Below are 22,815 nucleotides of genomic sequence, written 5' to 3' on the forward strand. Positions count from 1 at the left end.
CCAACAATAAGGGAATATGGCAGGTAAATTTTTGAATAAATAAATAAATGCAGAAGAGACAAATATCCTAGGCAGAAATTCTAAAATATTTAATATTTTATTTTGAAATTACATTGAATTTATTTGTACAGCATTATATTTCTCTCTCTCTCTCTCTCTTTTGGTACCAAATATTGAACTCAGGGGCATTTGACCACGGAGCCACATACCCAGCCCATTTTTGTATTTTATTTAGAAAAAAGGTTTCACTGAGTTCCTTAGCACCTCACTAAATTGCTATGGCTGGCTTTTAACTCTGGATCCTTCTGTCTCAGATTCCCAAGCCGCTGGGATTATAGGCAAGCACCATTACACCCAGCATTATGATATTTCTTTATGAAAAAGAAAAAAAAAACTTTGTACAAAGTAATGAATAACGATAGGGTAAGATGCATTCAACAGAAAACTGCTTCTTTTCTTCTGCATTTTTACAGAGTCCTGAGGAATTACAAGTGTCATTCCCAACTCCTTAATTGTAGGCTGCTACTATGACCAAAATATGAGGTGTCCCCCCAAAACTCCTGTGTTAATGCAAGAGTGTTTGGAGGAGAAATGGTTAGATTGTGAGAGCTGTGATGTAATCTGTCCATCCAAGTTTGAAAGGACTAACAGGATGGTAACTGTTGGCAGGTGGTGAATAAATGGAGGATGTAGGTAACTGGGGGCATGCCCTGGAAAGGTTAATCTCCTCTTCAGCCCCTTCCCCCCCTCCCTCTCTCTCTGTTTCCTGGCTTCCAGGAGGTGAGCACTTTTCCTCTGCCTGGTCCTTCCACCGCGATGTTCTTCCTCATCTTGGGCCCAGAGCAATGGTGTTGGTTGTCCATGGAATGAGACCTCTGAAACTGTGAGCCCCCAATAAATGTTCTCTCCTCTTGTTGGGGAGTTTGGTCCCAGGGACACAAAGATGGCTAACATGGCTGCACATAGTGACTTCTCACAAAGAGCAAAGACGACGAAAAGAATGATTTTGCCGTGGAGAACAACAATTACCTCAACAGGTAACCAATGTCCACAATGACATCAGTCTCATTTGAAGGACTGCACCTTTGGTAAGAATGACACTTCACCTCTGTGATCTTAGTCCCTAAGCACATACCTCCAGTATTCATGAGGAAATCATCAGATGGATTCCAGTTGAGGGACATGCCACAAAATGCCTGATGAGCACATCATGTGCAGACTAAAGGAGACATAACCATGAAATGTAATGCAGTATTCTAGGAAATCCAGGATCACAAAGGGGGAACAAGGGGAAAGCTGAAGATATTTGGAGAAACTGTAGACTTTGGTTCATAATTATCAATACCGGCTCATTAAATGTAACAGATGTACTGCACTAATATATTCATAATAGGGGAAGCTGGTTGGGCATTTATGGGAACTCTCTACACCATAGTTACAACTTTTCTGTAAATCCCAAACTGAATAATGAACTTTATTAAAATAATAGAAAATGGATCCATTTCCTTTGACTTTCCAGTAAGGGAAGCAGGGGGAAGGATGTGTCTTGGCTAATGGTCACAAAATCAGATTGGGCTCGCAGTTCAGCTTTCTTCCTACTATGTTACTTTGTCTCTCACTTAATTTCCCATTATTTTATGTACGACTCTCTTTCAAATTTTCAAGGCAGATGCTTACAGTTAGATCCATACTAGTCTAAATAAAAGAAAATTACGTCAGTTACCCCAGGCTGTGCCTTCACAAGGCACCTTTGGATCTTTTTCCTCTTCTTTAATTCTGTTCCATGAAGCTCCTTCCAACATCTTTCTCTTGCCCTGCCCCAGAGATGCTGTCATCTTTAATCTTAAAAGTCAGAAGTTTATCTCTATTTTTATAGGTCTCCACATGATGAAAAAATTCATCCTTTAAGGTCAAAGGCATATCTTTGTCTTTCACAAAGTTAAATGTAGTTTGGAAATAGTGGATTTCAAAGTGCATGACTTTAAAGTGGTGGGTTTGCTCTTGGTGTGAAGACCTGGTTCAGTGGGGGAAGATTTCACATCCTACCACATTTTGGCCACTGTCAGTTCCCATCATGAATCTGTGGAAGACTTGACTTGTATAAAACTGAATGCTGTTGCTCATTTTTTGAAACCTAGATAGGACTTCTGACATGATTTTTGGCACATTATTAGTCATGAAGGAAATATTGAAAATTAGTGAAAACAGATAGAAATGATTGCCTCTGTTATGTTTTGAAAAGCCTTACCTGAGTCTCTTAGTCACCTATTGTTACAAAATATAAACAGACTTAGCTGTATGTAGGGTGCTGCTTAACTGAAGCATGATAGCGCTCAGTTCTTTTGCCCTTAATTAAAGTACACTTCACCTTCATCCTGATACCAATCTGTTATTAGATATTGGAAGATTATCCAACTTTGGATTTTTCAGCTTGAGATATAAGTAAATATCTGAAACCTCACTGTAAATTGACAACTTTTCTATATTAAAAAGTCAACTTTGTATTTTTAGAGTGAAGTATATGAATTCTGGTAAAAGCTCTAAACATACATTACAAACAACTTGGAAAAGTCTGCCCTTTCCCTATGCAGGCCCCAGAGAAATGGTCCTCTATCTGGGCCAGCAGCTTCCCCATGCATTGCTTCAAATACAACTTTCCATCTACTCTCTTGGTCTCTTTGGGTCCACTTTTCATCCTACAGTTAGAACATTTTTAAATGAACCCAATTATGTCACTTCCATTTGTTAAACCCTTCACCAGCTTTCCAATGCCCATGGGCTGAAGTCCAAGCTTGTTACTGTCACCTGTTACTAAAGCCAGACTTGCTTGTTTTCCTGCTGCATCTCCGGTTACTCTTCTCTGTGCATCATTTCATCAAATCATAAAAACCTTCTCCAAGGTGCTCATGGGCTCTCTTTTGACACACATAAACTGGCCGTTGCTACTTTTCCCTCCTCACCTAAAAATCCTGACACCTCCTCACATATCTGTTCCTCCACGGAGCCTTTCTTGACATTAAAGTTAAGACTAGATGCATCTATAGTATTAGGATGTAGTGTTTGGAGGCCAGCCTAGCATCCTTTAGCCTCACTCATTCCCCGGGGGCACCAAATTCACTTTGTTAAAAGAACTTATTATAACCCAAACAAATGATTCTGGTTGGGTGCAGGCATTCATTCATATGTAAATATTTAATGAGCATCTACCAGATGTCTTTTTTTCTTTAAGAACTCAGAGATAAGCAAATAAAAACTAAACAAAACAATTCTTCCTCTCAAGAAGTTCTCTCTCTCTCTCTCTCTCTCTCTCTCTTCTTCCCAAGGGATAGGCAAAAACAATAACAAAACCCAAAACAAATAAACAAAAACACAAACTCCCAGCAAGCCTAAGAACATAAGAATAAGTGAATGAATAATGGCATTTTAGAAGGTGATAAGTGCTTGTTGACAAGAGGAATGGAATAGGATAAGGAAGTTCCAGAGATAGGGGGATAGAAGTTGCATCTGAAGGTCTGTCCTAATTAAAAACTTGAAGATGGATAGTGTTAGTTACCGTGATTCTGAGTGTTTTAGTCAGCTTTTTCTCTGCTGTGACTTAAGGATCCAACCAGAACAAATGTAGAGGAGGAAAAATTTATGAGAGGGCTCACAGTTTCAGGGGTCTTAGTCCATAGAAGGCTGGCTTCCTTCCTCTGGGCTTGAGGTGAGGCAGAACATCCTGGTGGAGGAGTGCAGCAGAGGGAAGTGGCTCACATGATCACAGAGCAGGGAGAGAAAGGTTCCACTCACCAGGTACAAAATATATACCCCACAGCCATACCCCCAATGAACCCCTTCCTCCAGGCACACCCCACCTGCCTCCAGTTACCTCTAAGTGAACCTCATCAGGGGTCAATTAACTGATTAGGTCAAAGATTTAATGCAATAATTTCTCCTCCAAACCTTCTTGCATTGTCTCACATGTGAGCTTTTGGGTGACACCACATCTAAACCATAACACTGGGGAAATTTAAGGTCCTGAGTCTTAAGGTGAGGAAGTCCTTGGGATGTACAGCAATAGCAGGAAGACCAGTATGGCTGCTGTAGAATGGCAGGGAAAAATATAATAGAGATGAGGTTATAGAGAGTAGTAGCATAGGAGTCTTTGGGGCTGACCTAAGGATTAGTTTTGCCCTCGTTGGGAACTTGTGTCCTCCCCCTGAACTTTCACAGATTCCCATGGAAACAGTGGCCAAGGCAGGACCAACCAGCAGCCTTGGTGAATTTAATGCGGACATTGCTAAGTGTGCAACAGGATATGGAGGAGGGAGGTTAATCTACTGTGAGATTCTTACTGCTGAAAAATACAGTAAAATGAGAGATGGGTGTGGTGTCACATGCCTGTCATCCAGGTGATTTAGGAAACTGAGCCAGGAGAACCTGTCTCAAACAAGCAAACAAACAAAAAACACTATAAGGCTACAACAGTCTTAAACTATATGATTCTGTCAACATGAAAGAAGCTTGTTTTTATTTTTTCATACTGGAGATTGAACTCCGGAGCAACTCAACCCCCGAGTCACATCTCCAGCCATATTTTGTATTTTATGTAGAGGCAGAGTCTCACTGAGTTGCTTAGGGTCTTGTCCTTGCTGAGGCTGGCTTTGAACTTTCAATCCTTCTGCTTCAGGCTCCTGAGCCACTGGGATTACAGGCATGAGCCATTGTACCCAGCTAGGAGCCTGTTTAAGAATACAGTTAGTCAAACTCCTTATAGCAGAGAAAATATTTGGCATTTGTTTTTTTTTTTTTGGGGGGGGCGGGGGGATTGGCTAACTTCACTTAGCATTATCTTCTTCAGCTCCATCCATTTACCTGCAAATGATTCTCTTTTAATGCTGAGTAATGTTCCATTTTGTATATAAGCCACATTTTTTAAATCCATTCATCTACTGAAGGACATCTATGTTGGTTCCACAGTTTAGCTATTTGTGAATTGTGCTGCTATAAACATTGATATGGCTGTGTCCCTGTAGTAGGCCGTTCTTAAGTCCTTTGATGCAGTGGAGTGGGAAGGGAAGGGAGAGGGCAAGGGGGTTAGCAAGGATGGTGAAACGTGATGGACATCATTATCTAAGGTACATGTATGAAGACACGAATTGGTGTGAACATTCTTTATATACAGAGATATGAAAAATTGTGCTCTATATGTTTAATAAGAATTATAATGCATTCTGCTGTCAAGTGTTTAAAAAATAAAATCAATTAAGAAAAATACAGTTAGTGGGAGGTCTCCCAACTACTCGCCCATGCAGAACTATCCGGTATCTGAGTGAGGCCATCAGTGGCAGCAGCAGCACCCTCGAATAACTTTGGGCCACCCACCCTGGCAGAAATGGATGCTGCTCCCATGGAGGACACCTGGCAGCTTCCCATGAGTAGGAACTCCAGCCACCACCTCTATCTCCGGACCCCCATCTGCCAACGTGGGGCTCCCCTAGTCACTGCCATCTTGGGACTCTGCAGCAGTGGACACAGCCCTCTATGTGCAGTAGCCTGCCTGCACCTGGGAATTACACACAGGTTCTGAAATCAGCCCACACTGCAAGCCACAGAGCTCGTTGCTGAACTCATCATCCAACCCCATCACCAGGATCCTCCCACCCGACCTGACACCCCACCGCTGAAACTAGGAGCCTCCATCTTGGGTCACCTTCATCACCATCTTCCAGGTACCAGTTTCTAACTCCCCCTCTCCCCAGCAGCCACTAACCCAGCACAGTGACACCCTGCTACTTTCGCCATCCTGAGGGCACAGATACCAGCTAACAACAGACAACCCGACTTATTGGATGAGAAGGGAAGCAGGAAAGATATTGATCTCCAACCAAAACAAGCCCTGTGTCTTCCTTCAAGATTTTTTTTCCCTCACCCTCTCTCCCCCCACCTCACATCCCCAGAATATATAAAACCAAGTACTTTGCATGAATTAAGACTTTGAGGACTGGGATGTCTGAATAGTACATTATAGTTGTGTTGCACATCCTTTTTAATTTTTTCCCACCAATTTCTGCTGTTTTAACATTTTTTATTTTTTATTATTTTTATTTTATTTTATTTTTTTTTAAAGAGAGAGTGAGAGAGGAGAGAGAGAGAGAGAGAATTTTTAATATTTATTTTTTAGTTCTCGGCGGACACAACATCTTTGTTGGTATGTGGTGCTGAGGATCGAACCCGGGCCGCACGCATGCCAGGCGAGCGCGCTACCGCTTGAGCCACATCCCCAGCCCCCATTTTTTATTTTTCTTGATATATGTGTGTTTGTTTTATGTACTCTACTGTCTTCCCACTTACTTGTCTACCCAAATTTACTTCCTCTCCTTTCTCCTGCTACTAACTTTCTTCTTTAGATTTCTCTTTCACACTTCCTAAGATATAACAACTCTAAATCCTCACCTCCTACCCCCTCAGCATATCATCCTACTCCTCACCCCTGATTCTTTGTCTACCATCAGAAACAGTAAACACTTTTACAAACCTATTGGGTAGATTGTAGATAATAATTGAATTCACAATATCTGTTCACTGTGACCAAACGTAAACATCTTATTAGTAAACATTTGTTTTTAGGGTGTATATTGTTTATATTGGGATCTGATAACATTCTCCTTCACCTCAAAGGAGAGGTATTGGATCCCTACAGGGGCACTGTAATCCTGTAGGGTAAAAATGATAATGCCTAGGATCCACAGTGCTAGAAGGGAAGACACACAAGCAATATGAAAAGACAAGGGAAGAGGGCTGGGGATGTGGCTCAAGCGGTAGCGTGCTCACTTGGCATGCGCAGCGCACTGGGTTTGATCCTCAGCACCACATACAAATAAAATAAAGATGTTGTGTCCACCGAAAACTAAAAAATAAATATTAAAAATTTCTCTCTCTCTCTCTCTCTCTCTCTCTCTCTGTGTGTGTGTGTGTGTGTGTGTGTGTGTAATCTCTCTCTCTCTCTCTCTCTCTCTCTCTCTCTCTCTCTCTCTCTCTCTCTGTGTGTCTGTCTCTCTTAAAAAACAAAAAAAGACAAGGGAAGAAAGGGTCCCAAACAAATCAAGACACCACATTATTAGAATCCATGGCCAGCACAGAAGAAGATATGACAGAAAGAATTCAGGATGTACATAATTAAAATGTTCTGCAAATTAAAGGATAATATAAAAGACCAAATACAGGCAGCAAAAGATCATTTTGACAAAGAGCTACATAAACAAATATAGGAAGGAAAAGATTACTTTCAGTAGGGAGATAGAGATTCTAAAAACAAGCAGACAAACAAACAAACAAAAACTCAAACAGAAATCCTTGAAATGAAAGAAACAATAAACCAAATTAGAAAAAAAATAAAAAAAGGTTTTTATTTTAAGGCATATACATTTACAAAATCTTCCAAAAATATCCTCAATGTACAACTTCAAAGTATAAATATGAACATCCTCATATAATTAAACTTCAAGTCAGGATATTTTATAATGGGCTTATAAAAATTAAAGAAATACTTAAATTCTTAAGTTGCAAACAGCTGGAGCTGGTGTCATGAAGTGATTTTAGAGATCCTTAGGATGAAAGGGTGTCTTGTGGCTCTGGTGGTGGTGGTCACTTCAACCTATATGCATGATGAAATCGCAGAGAACCACATACACAGAGCTGTAAATCTCCAAATTTCCTATGTAACGTGAAAATAATTGGGGTAACTCTTTCATCCTTATAGGAGATAATAAGCTGGAAAACAGATAAATGCTCTAATTTAATTATAACAAAAGGTAAAAATGTTTTTATTTTAAAAAAGATTTTTCAATTTCTTGTTAGTTCAAAAGTAGGACATGTCCAGTAGAATTCCTACTTTAGATTTTGGATTTTCCTTTGTCCTGGGCTAGAAATATACAGCACAACACCCTCTTGGTGGGGGCAGCAGCAATGAGTGGCAGCTCCCCATCAGTGACAGGATCATTAGGGGAAGCATGCAGCACACTGCAGAGCACTGTACTTCTAGGCACATGGTGTAGTGCGTGCATTTTCAATTTAAGATATTTTCATTTAAAGTAGGGTTAAGTAGAGGAGCATCTATCATGCCAACTGGGCAGAGCTTGGGAGGCAGTTGAACATTTCTCATATGAACCGTTATGGGAAATTCCTTTACAATGTATGGAAGAATGACAATTTAAATAAATGAGCTAAGAAGAAAGGTGACACTGTGTGAAGCAGTGTCGCCTGTTAATTTTTTGAAAAAACAAGTTTTAACCATCAACACAAAATCAAAACTTCCAGTCTTCCAATTACATTAGAAATATACAGTAATCACAGCAAAATTGACAATCAAAGTTCACTCTAGTTGGAGCCAGAGCTCTTTACATATTTGAACTACTCTTGTTTTCACCTTTTCTTGCTATACAAATGTTTATCTAAGGCATAACTATATTGACAAAATCTGCAAGAAAAAGCTCTTCAATGTACAACTTCAAAGTATAAATATGTACATCCTCATAAACTTAAGTTTCAAGTCAGGATTTTTGTATAATGGGCCTATAAAAAATTAAAGAAGTACTCTTATTCTTAAGTTCTAAACAGCTGGTGCTGGTGCAAAGACGTGATTTCACTGATCCTTAGGATGCAAGTATGTCTGGTGGCTGTTGTGGTGGTCATCACATCAACCTATATGCATGATGAAATCACAGAGAACCACATACGCAGAGTTGTAGGGGACTGGTGTGGGAAATCTTGTTCTCAGCCTTTTGATACAAATTCTTCTAAAGATGGTTAATATTTGCTTCAGGTCCATTTTGTGCACTATTAAAGAAACCACAAGTAGTACTTCCTTTTCTATTTGTAAATTGCTTGAGGTGAAAAGATAAATATCTTGTCCCTATCCTAAAGAAGCTTGAAAATCAAAGAAATGAAAAGCTGAAACTGAGAGAAAATTTAAAAATGAAAGAAAAAGCTCATATATATAGCCACTAGGTATATTGTCTTCACTTTTTATTTTTGTAAATTAAAATAAAAGATAAATCAAAACTTTTCAGCTTGTTAGGTGAAATCGAAGAAGGGAAAAAAGTAGATTGTATAGCAAATACTTCTCTGACATGCGCAATTTCTAAAAGCATTGAGAACATTTTATCAAAATTAATTTTATTAAAATTCATATTAAATTATATAATGAATATTAAATAATTTGATTTATATTAAAATTTATTTAAATTAATTTTATTAAACTAAAAATCTTAATGAAATTTTAAAAATTTAAATATGAATCATAATTTAATATAAATAAATTTTATTAAATTAATACATAAAATTAAATTAATGAATTAAATTAAGTTAATGAAATTAAATTCATAATCAAATTAATAAATTAAATTAACGAAATTAATTCATATTAAATTATATGATTTATTTTAAATAATTTAATTTATATTGAATTTTATTTGAATTAATTTTAACAAAAATATTCTCAAGGGTTTTAGAAATTACAGGTGACAGAGAAGCATTTGCTACATAAACTGCTTTTTCACTTCTCTGATGTCACCTGACTTAAGCTAGAAACTTTAGATTTATCTTTTATCTTAATTTACAAAAATAAAAAAGGTTTTTAACTACTGCTTTCTTAACTTTTTTATCTTTCAAACTTTGTATTAATTTATTTCTCTTTCCCACTTTCTTATCTTGATCAAATGTTTTTTAAATGTGTTTATAAGCATTACAGTAGGGCCCAGCAAAGTATGTAAACAGTCCAGGTATTTAATGATACATTCTTACAAATTAAAAAGGATGCATGTGATTATACTTTGGGTCTGACTGACAAAAGTCATCTTCCTTCTGGACATATTTAACATCTAGAAAATGAAATGAACGTCAAGTGACTTTTTTATAGAATGAAGTAAAATGGATAGGTGTCATAGTATTTGGATTAAAAGAATCTTAGAATTTATCCACTAAATTTCATGTTCAGGCCCTCCCACTGTAATTTTCTTGTAGTAGTTTTACAATGTTTTCTTTTATAAACTAAAGAATTTACAATTTTTTGCTACATCATGTTTTGTTTTCAGCTAGTCCAAATTCTGAGGTATGTATCTTTTTCATATGGGTTTCATATGGGATGGATTTTTCTTCTATTCTGTCTGTTATATAAATGTATCATTTTTATCTTAATATAATTAAATGTAACAAATATAATCCTAGAAAAAGGGGTTTGAGCTATGGTTATTATTGCTGTTGATTACCTGATAGCATCAGAGCAAAATATCACATGAAAAAGAGGACTACAGTAAACAAAGAAAAATTTATTTTAAAACAGTGCTACAGCAAACAAACACACACTAAAAATGGGGAGGGGGAGACAAAATACCTGGTACTTCTATGTGCCAACTTTTTTCTTTGTCCCTACAAATACACCACTTGTTTTTGAAAGGGCCACTTTATAAAAAGAACAAAATGTTTATTTCTTCTTTAAAGTGCTAACTCATCTCTGGCTTGAGAATCACTTTGAATTGCTTTCAAAGGTCCTTTAGTACAACTCTGGCGCTATTGTCCGGCGACACTGGCAATGGTGTAAAGGTGGGCAAGAAGTCTGCAATGGGATTCAAAAGGAGATTCCCAGGTCCACCAGGTCCAAGTCCAGCTAGGCTAATCAGTGGCACAGCTGCAGAACGCGGTGCCAAGCATGGATTCACATCTGCTCTTTTACCAGCTCTGAATTCTGCTGCGTCTGCCACACTTCTTGGTACATTCTCACCTTCCATTCTCCTTCCTCTGGAGTCTAGACAATTCATGGCACGAGCAGAAAGTTTTGTTGATGGAATGAATGAATGAGATTCTGTTTCCAGAAATTGGATAAAAAGTTCTGAAAAAGAACTCTTCAGCCCAGGTTGCTCATTTGGTGTCAAAGGTGTGTTGGGGACACATTGGGATCCTCCTGCAAGCCATCCCGTCATCCACTTAGTAACACCACCATCATCTCCATTCAACAACTGCTCCATTGCCTCCTTTTGAATGCCCAGGATGCTTCCCATTAACCTTAACACTTTGGAACGCTGATTTTTCGGTGTCTGGAAATGCCCAATGAACAGGTTTCTCATTATGGCTTTGTCCACTTTTCCTTCTGTGCCATTTTCTGAGTTAATCCATTCCTTTTGGGCATCATCCAATATTTCTCATGGGAGCTCACTTTGTTCAATCTGCTCTTCCTTTCCATGGAACTGTTGTGTAAGTCTGGTTGCTGAATCCAACACACAGTTGGCTTCATCCAAGCATTCCTGTAATAACAATGCCTCTCTTTCTAGATTTTCTGCCTTTTCCTTCCATTTGGTTGTATGTTGTCTTTCCTTTTGTATTTCAGCGGAATACATAGCTTTTTTTCTTTGTTGGGAACGCTCTAGAACCTTTTGCAGGTTAGTGAGTGACATGGCACACTGCTTTCCTTGTTCCTGATAGAGAGAAAGCTGCAGTGCGTTCTCATCCCTCTCTTGGGAGAGGAAATGCACCTGTTTCTGCAGGCACTCTACCTGCACACTGGCTTGATGACTTGCATTAGAAAAGGAGAGCAGCTTTTCCTCCAATAATGTGACTTTCTCTCTCAGGTTCCTCTCTCTCTTCTCCGCAGCCCCAATTTCCCGGCTGTAAGAATCTTCTGATTCTAGAAGATGGCTCCTCAGGCTTTGTACCTCCTGCTTCAAGTGTAATTCTTTGTCACGTAAGTGTTGAACTTCTTGCTCTAAGGTCCGATTTGCCATCTGTTGGTGCTTTAGAGACAAGGTGACTTGGTCTCTCTCCTGCTGAAATAGGATGGTCTTCTCCAGCATGGATTCAAGTGCTTCTAAAAGCTGACTTAAGTCTCAAGCCTTGCCATCTTTTTTCTCTAGTAACAGATGCTCAAAGGCAAGAGCTTGTTCCTTCATGGACTGGCACTAGTTCTCTTGTTCTAGCAGGATCACAGAGAACTTCAAGTTAGTCTCTTGTAATACTTGATACTCCATTTCTTTTTCTTGGGATGTTTCTATCACCTTTTCATTTTCCCCTTTGAGTTGAGAAATGACTATTTCTAAATTTAATATTCTCTCTTTTAGGTTTGTTATTGCTTGCCTCAACAACTCGTTTTCATTCACTTTGTCAGTGAGCTTTTCATTTGAAGAAAAAAACTGATCACTTTGGGCTTGGATGAAGAGGTCTTTTTCCTTCAGTAAAGTTTTTAACACATCTTGTTCTTCCTTGAGCTGTTTAATTTCGGAATTCATTTCTTCATGTTCTTTGTTTTCTCTCTCTGTGGCGGCAGCAATTGCATCAGACAACCTGTGGTTATTTTCCTGGAGCATCCTAATGGTGGCCTCTTTTTCTTGCAGTGACTGTCTCAGCTCTTGGACCTCTGCTGACTGGGAGGTACGTGATGATGCAGCCAAGAGCTGGGGTGGAATCATATCAAGTTTTCCTGAATAAGTTTTAGCCTGAAGAGCTTGTTGCTGGATAGTTTGAGTGAGCTTACTAACTTTATCTTCAGACAGCTGATCAATCTGGTTGGTCAAAGATCTATTCTTTTCATTTGCAAGTTGAATTTTAAGTTCCCGTTCTTGGATTTCTTTCACTCTTTTTTCAGTTTCACAGTGATACAGGTCGTGTTTTTCACTTCTGTTTTCTATACGAAGACTTTTAACTTTGGTTTTTTGAAAACTATCAGAATTGTCTGCTAGAGTGTTGTGTGTGTCTTCCTGCAACTGGGCTTTTATTTGTTCACTGGTTTTCCACAAATTCCCAATTTCCTCATCTTTCTGCTCCAACACAGAAGGCTGCAATTGACTCCAGTCCAGCTTCAAGGTTTCACACTGTTCCATTATTTGCTGCTTTTCCTCACTGAGCTGCTCTTTTTCTTTCTTCAAGACCTCTGTGTCATTTTGTGCCAAAGATAATTGTTCATTTATGTCTTTTAGTTGATCCTCAAGTTCTTGGATCTTCCTGGCAGACTCTAGTTTTTCAGTTTGTAGAACCTGAATTGAATTGTTTTTTGAAAGTCACAGATTTTAGACTCATCAGTTACTGTTACTCCCAAGTCACCTTGCTGTAACTGATTTTCAAGTTTTTTAATTCTTTCTTCAGAGTCATTTAGTTCCTCTCGATACTGGCGACTCATCTTGGCCAGTTTCTGTTGATGTACATTCTGCAAAACTGCAATTTCACCTTGGTGATTATCAAGGTCTTGATTTCGGTTTTGTTCAAGTTGCTTAATAGTATTTTGTAGTTGGCAGATTTCACTTTGATCTGAATTATGTGTTGCCTGTGCCTGAGCAATAGCGCTCCAACGGTCAACTTCGAATTTGAGTCTTGAAACTTCAATTGACAGTCTGTTGATTTCTTGTTGTGCTGAAATGATGTCACTGAAGTCCATGTCATCACCAGGAAAAGCTGAACCATGACTGATGTCATGACCGAATGAAGACGGGGCAGTGGTTGATGGTACACCACCAGCTCCTGAATGCAGTGGTTGGGCTGCTGACTTCAGTTGCAACAACTCATCCTCTAGTACAAACTGTCTTGCTTTCAGTTGCCTGATTTCGACTTCTTTCTGTGCCAGTTCATTTCGGTAATCTGCAGATTGATGTTGGATCCGTAACTCAGATGCTGCATACCTTTCTTCCAGGTCAGTACAATAGTTTTTAAGTCTTTCATTGTCATATCTGATCATCCATTTGGTATCTTCAATGTTCTTTCTCCAATAACTAGGTAAACCTGCTTCTATGTCCTTGAAATCGTCGAGAACCGCGTCCTCGTGACGTTGGACTCATGGCCGGTGAGGGAAGTCAAGCTGTCCCCCACCTGACCCAAGGAGTGGCCCAAGCTGGAGCCTAGGCCTCTAAACCAGGATGACATCTCCCCAATTTCAGTGAGCCACCAGACCTGCTGAGAAATCCACCTCTGTCTCTATCTACCTCTGAAAACCACCTCCGTCTCTATCCACCTCTGCTCTGAAACTCCTGAAATGCTGGGGGGTCAATTATGACCCAAACACTCAGAATTCCACGCAGGGCCGGGCTCATGCCAACTGTTGCTTTCTGCCTAGAAATGCAGAGGCCTGGCCTGGGCTTGTGCCAGTGACTAGCCACCATTGACCCAGTCACCCCTGTAGGGCCTGGGCTCCTTCTCTCCACTTTCCACCTTAGGGCTTGGGTGACTTCTAGCCCAGTGTTAGCAACTTTCCCCAGCTGGCAGGCTGCCCCTGGCACCTGGGCGCTGGCTGCCATATCACCCCTTCCTCATTCTAAATGATAATAAATTTGAAACTTTCCCACTAAGATCACCAAGAATCAAGGGTCTCCTCTCCTACTACTCCTTTTTAACATCTTACTGAGTTTCTATCTAATGTCTTAAGTCAGGAAAATGAAATTAAAGACATAGAGGAATGGGAAGAAATATAACCTTGCTGTTAAGGTGTCTTCTACTTAGGGACCATCTTATAATTTTTACTTTTTCTATGTTGGTAATTAATATCTTTACAGCAAAAGTCAATTTATATCCAACTTCTTCATGTATTAAATCAGCTTTGACACCTTCCTTCCATGTTGATCTCACATATCTTGATACATTAGGAAACTGTCAAAACTAATATTATATATATATATATATATATATATATATATATATATATATATATATGGTTATAGATACATTAGGAAGCTGTCAAAACTAATATTTTATATATATATATATATATATATATATATATATAGTTATAGATGGACAGAATACCTTTATTTTTATATGGTGCTCAGGATCGCACTCAATGCCTCATGCATGCCAGTCGAGAACTCTACCACAGAACCCTGGCCCCAACCCCCAAACAAATTTTTTTTTAATGTGTTAGGAGTGTATCTCAGTGCTAGAGCAGTTGACTACCAGGTATGTAGTCCTGGGTTTAATCCCCCCAACAACAAACAAGATGACTGTTTTTTGTTGTTTTAGAAAGAAAAATTTCATATTGTATTAACCATTATATAATGATTATAAATAAATTATTCAATGTATTGGACACTATTAATCTAAACCATACTGAAGGCAAGAATGTGAATGCAGGTCCCCAAATCAATGCATCACCAATTAGCAGGGAAAGGGCTCATTACTACTGGACTGGGGAGGATGATATTGAAGATCAGAGACTCCTTTTCCACATGTATGCCTTGTCAACCTAATGTGCTTTTTTGATTTGTATAATGAGATGTTCTTGCTACAAGACGAGACTTGACTTATTTATTGTCTAGGACTTATATGACCTAGACTTATTTATGAAACTGGGACTTCTAATTTTTTTTTCTGATAAATAAGTCCTAATCTTATTTATTTACTTACTCACTTGAAGCATAGATTTTAAGCTATAATTTTAAAGCAGATGTATACAGGAAATGTTGCTTTCCTCCTATTTTTTTCTGAAATATCAGGCTGTCTGCTTTACCTGTTTACTTGGGAAAGCCTGTGGACTTCAGTTGCAGCAACTCATCCTCTAGTACAAACTGTCTTGCTTTCAGTTGCCTGATTTTGACTTCTTTCTGTACCAGTTCATTTCGGTAATTTGCAGATTGATGTTGGATCCGTAGCTCGGATGCTGCATACCTTTCTTCCAGGTCAGTACAATAGTTTTTAAGTCTTTCATTGTCATATCTGATCATCCATTTGGAATCTTCAATGTTCTTTCTCCAATAACTAGGTAAACCTGATGCTCTCTGCTCTCTCCTGTGCATCCTATGGTTAAAGGCAGCATGTAGTGTGTGCTTTGGCGTGGAGTGACATGGCACTGCCCTGGCTTATAGAGCTCTTCCATCCAGATTTCAAATCTAGGGGCAGCAAGTATTTTTTTTCCCCAAACATAGCCTTCCTTGCTGGGGCTAGGGCCTTTCCTGGACCCTCCCTTGGGAGTACCTGAGACTTGGGCAGGGGAAACTGTATCCTATTCAACTGCTCTAGTGAGTCGGGCCATGGATTTCTTCATACTGCATCTTAATGAGAGCTTCTATTGGAATAGCATTCTGTGCTAGATTTGTGGTTTGAAAAGTAAGATATGATTATTAATAACAAAGGAATGAAAGGAACAAGATGGGAGGTAAAGAACCTGTTAGCCAGAGGACAGTGTACTAGCAGTAGTTCCTCCCAATGACCTCATTTCCAACAGCCATGATGAGGAATTGCCACTGTTTGTTCTTTCTGTGGGGTTGGAGCGAAGCAAGGTCCCCTGGGAGATAGTGTGTTTGACTCTGTCTCAACCCTGAGCTCTTGATCTCTGCTTCCTTCAGGAATCCTGTCTATCTCTGTTTTTTTATTGCTACAATGGAAGACCACAGGCTGAGTAATTTATAAAGAATAGAGGTGGTGTTTTTTTTTTAGTTTATTTTTTATTAGTTCTAATCAGATATACATGAGAGCAGAAAGCTTTTCAATTCATTGTACACAAATGGTGCACAACTTTTTGTTTCTCCAGTTGTATGTGATGTAGAGTTGTACCACATGTGCAGTCATACATGTACCTAGGGTAATGGTGTCCATGTCATTCCAACTATCTTTCCTACCCATATCTCCCCTCCCCTTGGTCCAAAGTTCCTCCTTTCTCACTCCCCTCAACCCCCATTATGGATCACTATCCACTTACCAGAAAAAACATTCATCCTTTGTTTTTTTGGGATTGACTTACTTTGCTTAGCATGACATTCTCCATCTCCACCCATTTACCTGTGAATTGTTTGCTATAAACATTGATGTCGCTGTGTCCCTGTAGTATGCTGTTTCTAAGTTCTTTGGGTGTAGACTGGGGAGTGGGACAGTTGAATCAAATGGTGCTTCCATTCCCAGTTTTCCAAGGATTCTGCATACTGCTTTCCATATTGGCTGCACAATTTACAGTCCCACTAGCAGTGTATGAGTGTGCCTTTCCCCACATCCTCACCGACACTTATTTTTGTATTCTTAATAGCTACCATTCTGAATGGAGTGAGATAAAATCTTTAGAGTAATTTTGATTTCATTTCTCTAATTGCTAGAGATGTTGAACATTTTTTCATATATTTGTTGATTGATTATATATCCTCTTCTGAGAAGTGTCTGTTAAGTTCCTTGGCCCATTATTGATTGGGTTATTTGGTTTTTTTGGTGTTAAGGTTTTTTTTTTTTTTGAGAGAGAGAGAGAGAGAGAATTTTTTACTATTTATTTTTTAGTTTTCAGTGGACACAACATCTTTATTTTATTTTTATGTGGTGCTGAGGATCGAACCCAACACCCCGCGCATGCCAGGCGAGCGTGCTACCGCTTGAACCACATCCCCAGCCTATGGTTTTGAGTGCTTTGTATATCCTAGAGATTAGTGCTCTATCTGATATGCTTGTGGTAAAAATTTGCTCCCATTCTGTAGGCTCTCTATTAACCTCACTGATTGTTTCTTTTGCTGAGAAGAAGCTTTTTAGTTTGAATCCATCCCATTTATTGATTCTTGGTTTTAATTCTTGCACTACAGGAGTTTTATTAAGAAGTTGAGGCCTAATCCTACATGATGGAGATTTGGGCCTACTTTTCCTCCCATTAGGTGCAAGGTCTCTGGTTTAATTCCTAGGTCTTTGATCCACTTTGTGTTGAGTTTTGTCCATGGTGACAGATAGAGGTTTAATTTCTGTGTTCGCTCTTCTGTACCATTGGTCTGCAAGTCTATTTTGGTGCCACTATCATGATGTTTTTGTTACTATTCCTCTGTCTTATAGTTTGGATCTGGAATAGAAATGTCACCAGTTTCACTTTTCCTGCTAAGGATAGCTTTGTCTATTCTGGCTCTTATTTATTTTTTACTTTTTTGGGTGAATTTCATGATTGCTTTTTCTATTTCTATGAGGAATGTCATTGGAATTTTGATTAGAATTGCATTGAATCTGTATAGTGCTTCTGGTAGTATGGTCATTTTGACAATATTAATTCTGTCTGTCCAAGAACAAGGTAGATCTTTCCATCTTCTAAGGTCTTCTTTAATTTATTTCTTTAGCTTGCTGTAGTTTTCATTGTAAAGGTCTTTCACCTCTTTTGTTCAGTTGATTCCCAAGTATTTTATTTTATGCTTTGAGACTATTGTAAATGGGATAGTTTTCCTAGTTTCTCTTTCTGAGGCTTTGTCACTGATGTACAGAAATGACTTTGATTTATGGCTGTTGATTTTATATCCAGCTACTTTTGCTGAATTCATTTCTTAGTTCCAGAAGATTTCTGGTGGAATTTTTTGAGTCTTCTAGGTACAGAGTCATATCACCAATAATTTGGTGGTAATTTGAGTTCGTCGTTTCCTATCCGTATCCCTTTAATTTCTTTCGTCTGTCTGATTGCTCTGGGTTGAGGTTCAAGAACTATGTTACAAAGAAGTGGTAAAAGAGGGTATCCTGTCTTGTTCCAGTTTTTAGAGAGAATGCTTTCAATTTTTCTCAATTTAGAATGATATTGGCCTGGGGCTTAGCATAGATAGCCTTTACAATGTTGAGGTATGTTTCTGATATCACTAGTTTTTCTAGCATTTTGGAATCAACAAAAGAAGTGAAAGACCTCTATAACAAATGACATTCCTCACAGAAATAGAGACTAACAAACATAAATGCAGTTGTCTTATATTAGATAAAGGCACCCAAAACATACGTTGGAGCAAAGTAGTCTCTTCAACAAATAGTGCTGGGAGAACTGGAAATCCATTGCAACAAAATGAATTTAAACTCCTATCTCTCACACTTCTCAGAAGATGATATACAACCAATCAACAAATATATGAAAAAAAGTTCAACATCTCTAGCTATTAGAGAAATGCAAATAAAAACTACTATAAGATTTCATCTCACTCCAGTCAGAATAGCAGCTATTAAGAATACAAACAATAATAAGTGTTGGCTAGGATGTGGGGGAAAGGGCACACTCATACATTGTTGGTGGGACTGCAAATTGGTGTAGCCAATATGGAAAGCAGTATGAAGATTCCTTGGAAAACTGGGAATGGAACCACCATTTGACCCAGCTGTCTAATTCCTATGCCCAAAGGAATTAGAAACAACATACTACAGGGACACAGCCACATCAATGTTTATAGCAACACAATTCATAGTAGCTAAACTGAGGAACCAATGTAGATGCCCATCAGTAGGTGAATGGATAAAGAAAATGTGGTATATATCCACAATGGAATACTACTTAGTAATTAAAGAGAATAAAATCATGGCATTTGCAGGTAAATGGAGAGAGTTGGAGAATATAATGCTAAGTGAAGTTAGCCAATCCCCAAAAACCACATGCTAAATTTTTTCTCTGATATAAGATGGGGTTGGGAGGGGAAGCAGGGAAAGATTAAACAATAGAGCAAAGGGGAAGGAGGGGAAGGGATGGGACATGTAGTGTAAAAAAGATGGTGAACTGAGATGGACATCATTACTCTAAGTACATATATGAAGACACGAATGGTGTGAATATAATTTATATACAACCAGAAATATGAAAAAGTGGGATGTATATGTGTAATATAAAATATAATGCATTCTGCTGTCACATATAACAAATTAGAATAAAAAATAAAATTTAAAAAATATAGTGGAGAAGAAAATAGTTCCATGAGAGAGGGTAGTGAAAACATCCCTAACACATCATTTGAGGTCCTGTGGCCAGCAATGTTTGAAGCCAGCCCTTACCTTGACTATTAATTAAAATTAGTTTGAGTTAGAGTGAAATTTCCATCACTTGCAAGGCAGAAACCTAATTAATGAATTTCTTGATGGTCCCAGATCCTCCTCTGATTTTCTCTTTTGGTAAATATCATGTCATGGGCAGGCACTGTTTTGACATACACATCTCCCAGCTCAGTAGTTACCAACTCAAGGGCAACCTTGTTTCATCCATAGCCCTACCCCTCCCATCCCTTCCAACCCTTTAAACCTAGTATAGGCATAATATAATTTTGTCTGTAAGCATCTCCGTATAGCTCCTGAAAATCAGAACTTTTTTTTTTGAAAAATGGCCACAAATCAGTACACCTAAAAGTAACAATATGTTTTTTATTAGAATGCATTGATTTTAGCAGGAGCACAGTTTTAGGTGTATCACCATTCCTTCCTCAAGTTTGAGCTCAAAAGTCATAAATATTCTCCCCTTGTTCCAGTTTCTTTCTGTGCTAACTTTATCTGGTTCTATTGATTTCTGGTTTTAGTAGAAGTAAGAAGAAAAGAAACTTCTTGATATTGATTTAAGGAAGAGAGAGGAGTACATGATTAATCCTAATTAGGTAATTTAACCTTCTTTGTATGGAATAGTAATTACTACTTGCCTTTACAAAGATGTTGCAATGCTTTCACTAATCCAGAGATGACGCTTCAACCCTAGTAGAACTCCCAGGATTATTCCTGGTAATGTTTCCCTGCTCCTTCTTGTGGTCCCCTGCCGGAAGCCTCCAAGTATTTGTGCTATAAATTGCTCTGGGGGAATTGTGACCTTGATACAAATAAAAATTAAAAGCCAATTAATAAAATCCACCAAAAGCTGTCCACTGACTACAGGGAGTCAACAAATAAACATACAAGATGTGATATCCGGGCAAACCTCCTGCCACCTACTTCATTAGCCACAGCTGAAGACTGTGGTTTATTTCTCTTTATATCCCTGGATTTAAAAGGGCAGAGTAATGCCCAATAAATTTTGAAGAGAAGGGAATAAGGGACTTAATTAAAAGCTTATCAGTTAACTCTGTCTTGAATCATAGTCTTAAGTTCTGTGGGGTTGTACATCCCCAAACAGCTTTTCCATGTTATCATGCAATACACTACAGTCATGCAAAATGTCTCTACAATCCTCAAGGAGGCCATTCCCACAGGCCTGCTGGGATTGCTGGTAATTGTGAACAGGCCTAATAATAGTTGTAACCCCCTTGACTACAAGTTTTTCCCTTCTGGAATGAGGCTAGCCTCATGATGTTCCCATAGACATTCTGATGATTTCTTTTTCTCTTTAAATTCATCCAGTGGTGCCCATTGTATTTTGTGTTTTCCTTGTCTGTTGCTTCCTAGAGGGAATCCATCTCTTGCAGAGTTCTGCAGTTTATGCTCATTTTACTAGCTAGCATTAGTGGTAGTGGGGAGAGGGGAAAGAACTAGCTTAGATTCTAACTTAGCCTCATTCTTTCTTTTCCCTCTTTCTTTCTTTTTCCTATTCTTTTGTTTTTCTTTTTCTTTCTTCTTCTTCTTTTTTTTTTTTTTTTTTGTACAGAGGATTGAACTCAGGGGTACTTTGCCACTGAGCCAAATCCCCAGCCCTATTTGGTATTTTATTTAGAGACAGAGTCTCACTGAGTTGTTTAGCATCCCGCTTTTGCTTAGGCTGGTTTTGAACACATGATCCTCCTGGGTCAGCCTCCCGAGTCACTGGGATTACAGGCATGAACCACTGCCCCAGGCTTTAGCCTCAGTCTTGAGCAGCCTTGTGCAGCTTGTGTTCCTGTCCTTCCCCAAGATGTAATGCTGAGCCTATCTTACAGTTCTATACCTCCCACAGGAACAAAGCTTGTTTTTTCTCTTCTTTCTCCCTAGCTCTAGTGAATCTCCACCATTGACCTCAGGATATGATTTTGACATTCCACCCCTGCATGTCAACATTTTTATTCTTTAGAGGCAACAAAGAGACAGTTCTGGGTTGAGTTTTAGCGGTGGCCCAAGTGGCCACGGGGTTCCACTTCCCTGAAGGTTGGAATGACCTTCCTGTCCTGGAAGTGACTTTTTATCTCACAAAGAAAAGGAGTCATGGAGAAGTGCTGGCTTGTACCATGGGAGAGCTTCCTCAAGATTTGCCCCAACCTTCTTCCAGGGTCTTAGTGGGGTTCCTGGAACTAAAGCCTCTAGGACAGTGAGAATGCCCTGCATCTGAGGACTTCATCTGCTTCATACTTTCTCTCTTTCTCACACGAAGCCTTTAGCAATTCACAGAACAAGTTTAACTGAGTATTCTTATTACTGTTTGGTGGCACCTATCTCTGTAAACAAGTGCTTGGTCTTGTTTCTCTTTTCTACTGCATGTGCCTCACTGGGTTACAGATCAGTGGTTTGCCTGAGGACCTCTGTTTTCTCGTTGGTTCAAAAAGTTACTAGTAGGCATGTTTTACCAGGATTATTTTTGTAAGCATGGAGTTGACACTCTTTCTAAATGACTACATTTCTGAAATCAGAAGGCTTATTCTTTTTAAAGGATATTTTCAATGCATATTGAACTATGACTTGACAAAATTTTATTTGAATGTTAAGATAATATTTTCTCCATTATCTTCTGAATTGCATTATTTTAAACAAGAAATCTAGTGGGGATTCTTATCATTGGTCCTGTGTATATTTTTGTTTCTATTTCTTTAAGGCTACTTTTGTAATTTTTCTTTAATACTAAATTTCAGGGATTTGTTGCTGATATACCACGGTTTCAGTTTATGGTGCCTGAGGTTCATTGAATTTTGTGGATCATCAGATTTGGAAAATTTGTGACTTTTATTTCTTTAAATAATTTTTCTGCTTCAATCTCCTACTTCTTTATTTCATATTCTATTTGTGTGTTTGTACTTAACATGGTCTCATGGTTCACAGAAGCTGTTTATTCATTGTTCTTTTTTCCTGCTTCTTTGGATTTTGATTATAGAATTTATATTACTCTGTCTTCAAGTTCACTGATCAGTGAATTTTTTATTTTACATATTGTGTCTTCTAGCTGTAAAATTTGCATTTGGTTCTTTTTTATATCTTCCATCTCTCCTATGTACATTCATGTTTCTCTTTAAATATTTG

This window comes from Spermophilus citellus (assembly GCF_964194105.1).
Source record: "Spermophilus citellus genome assembly, chromosome: 3".
Lineage (NCBI taxonomy): Eukaryota > Metazoa > Chordata > Mammalia > Rodentia > Sciuridae > Spermophilus > Spermophilus citellus.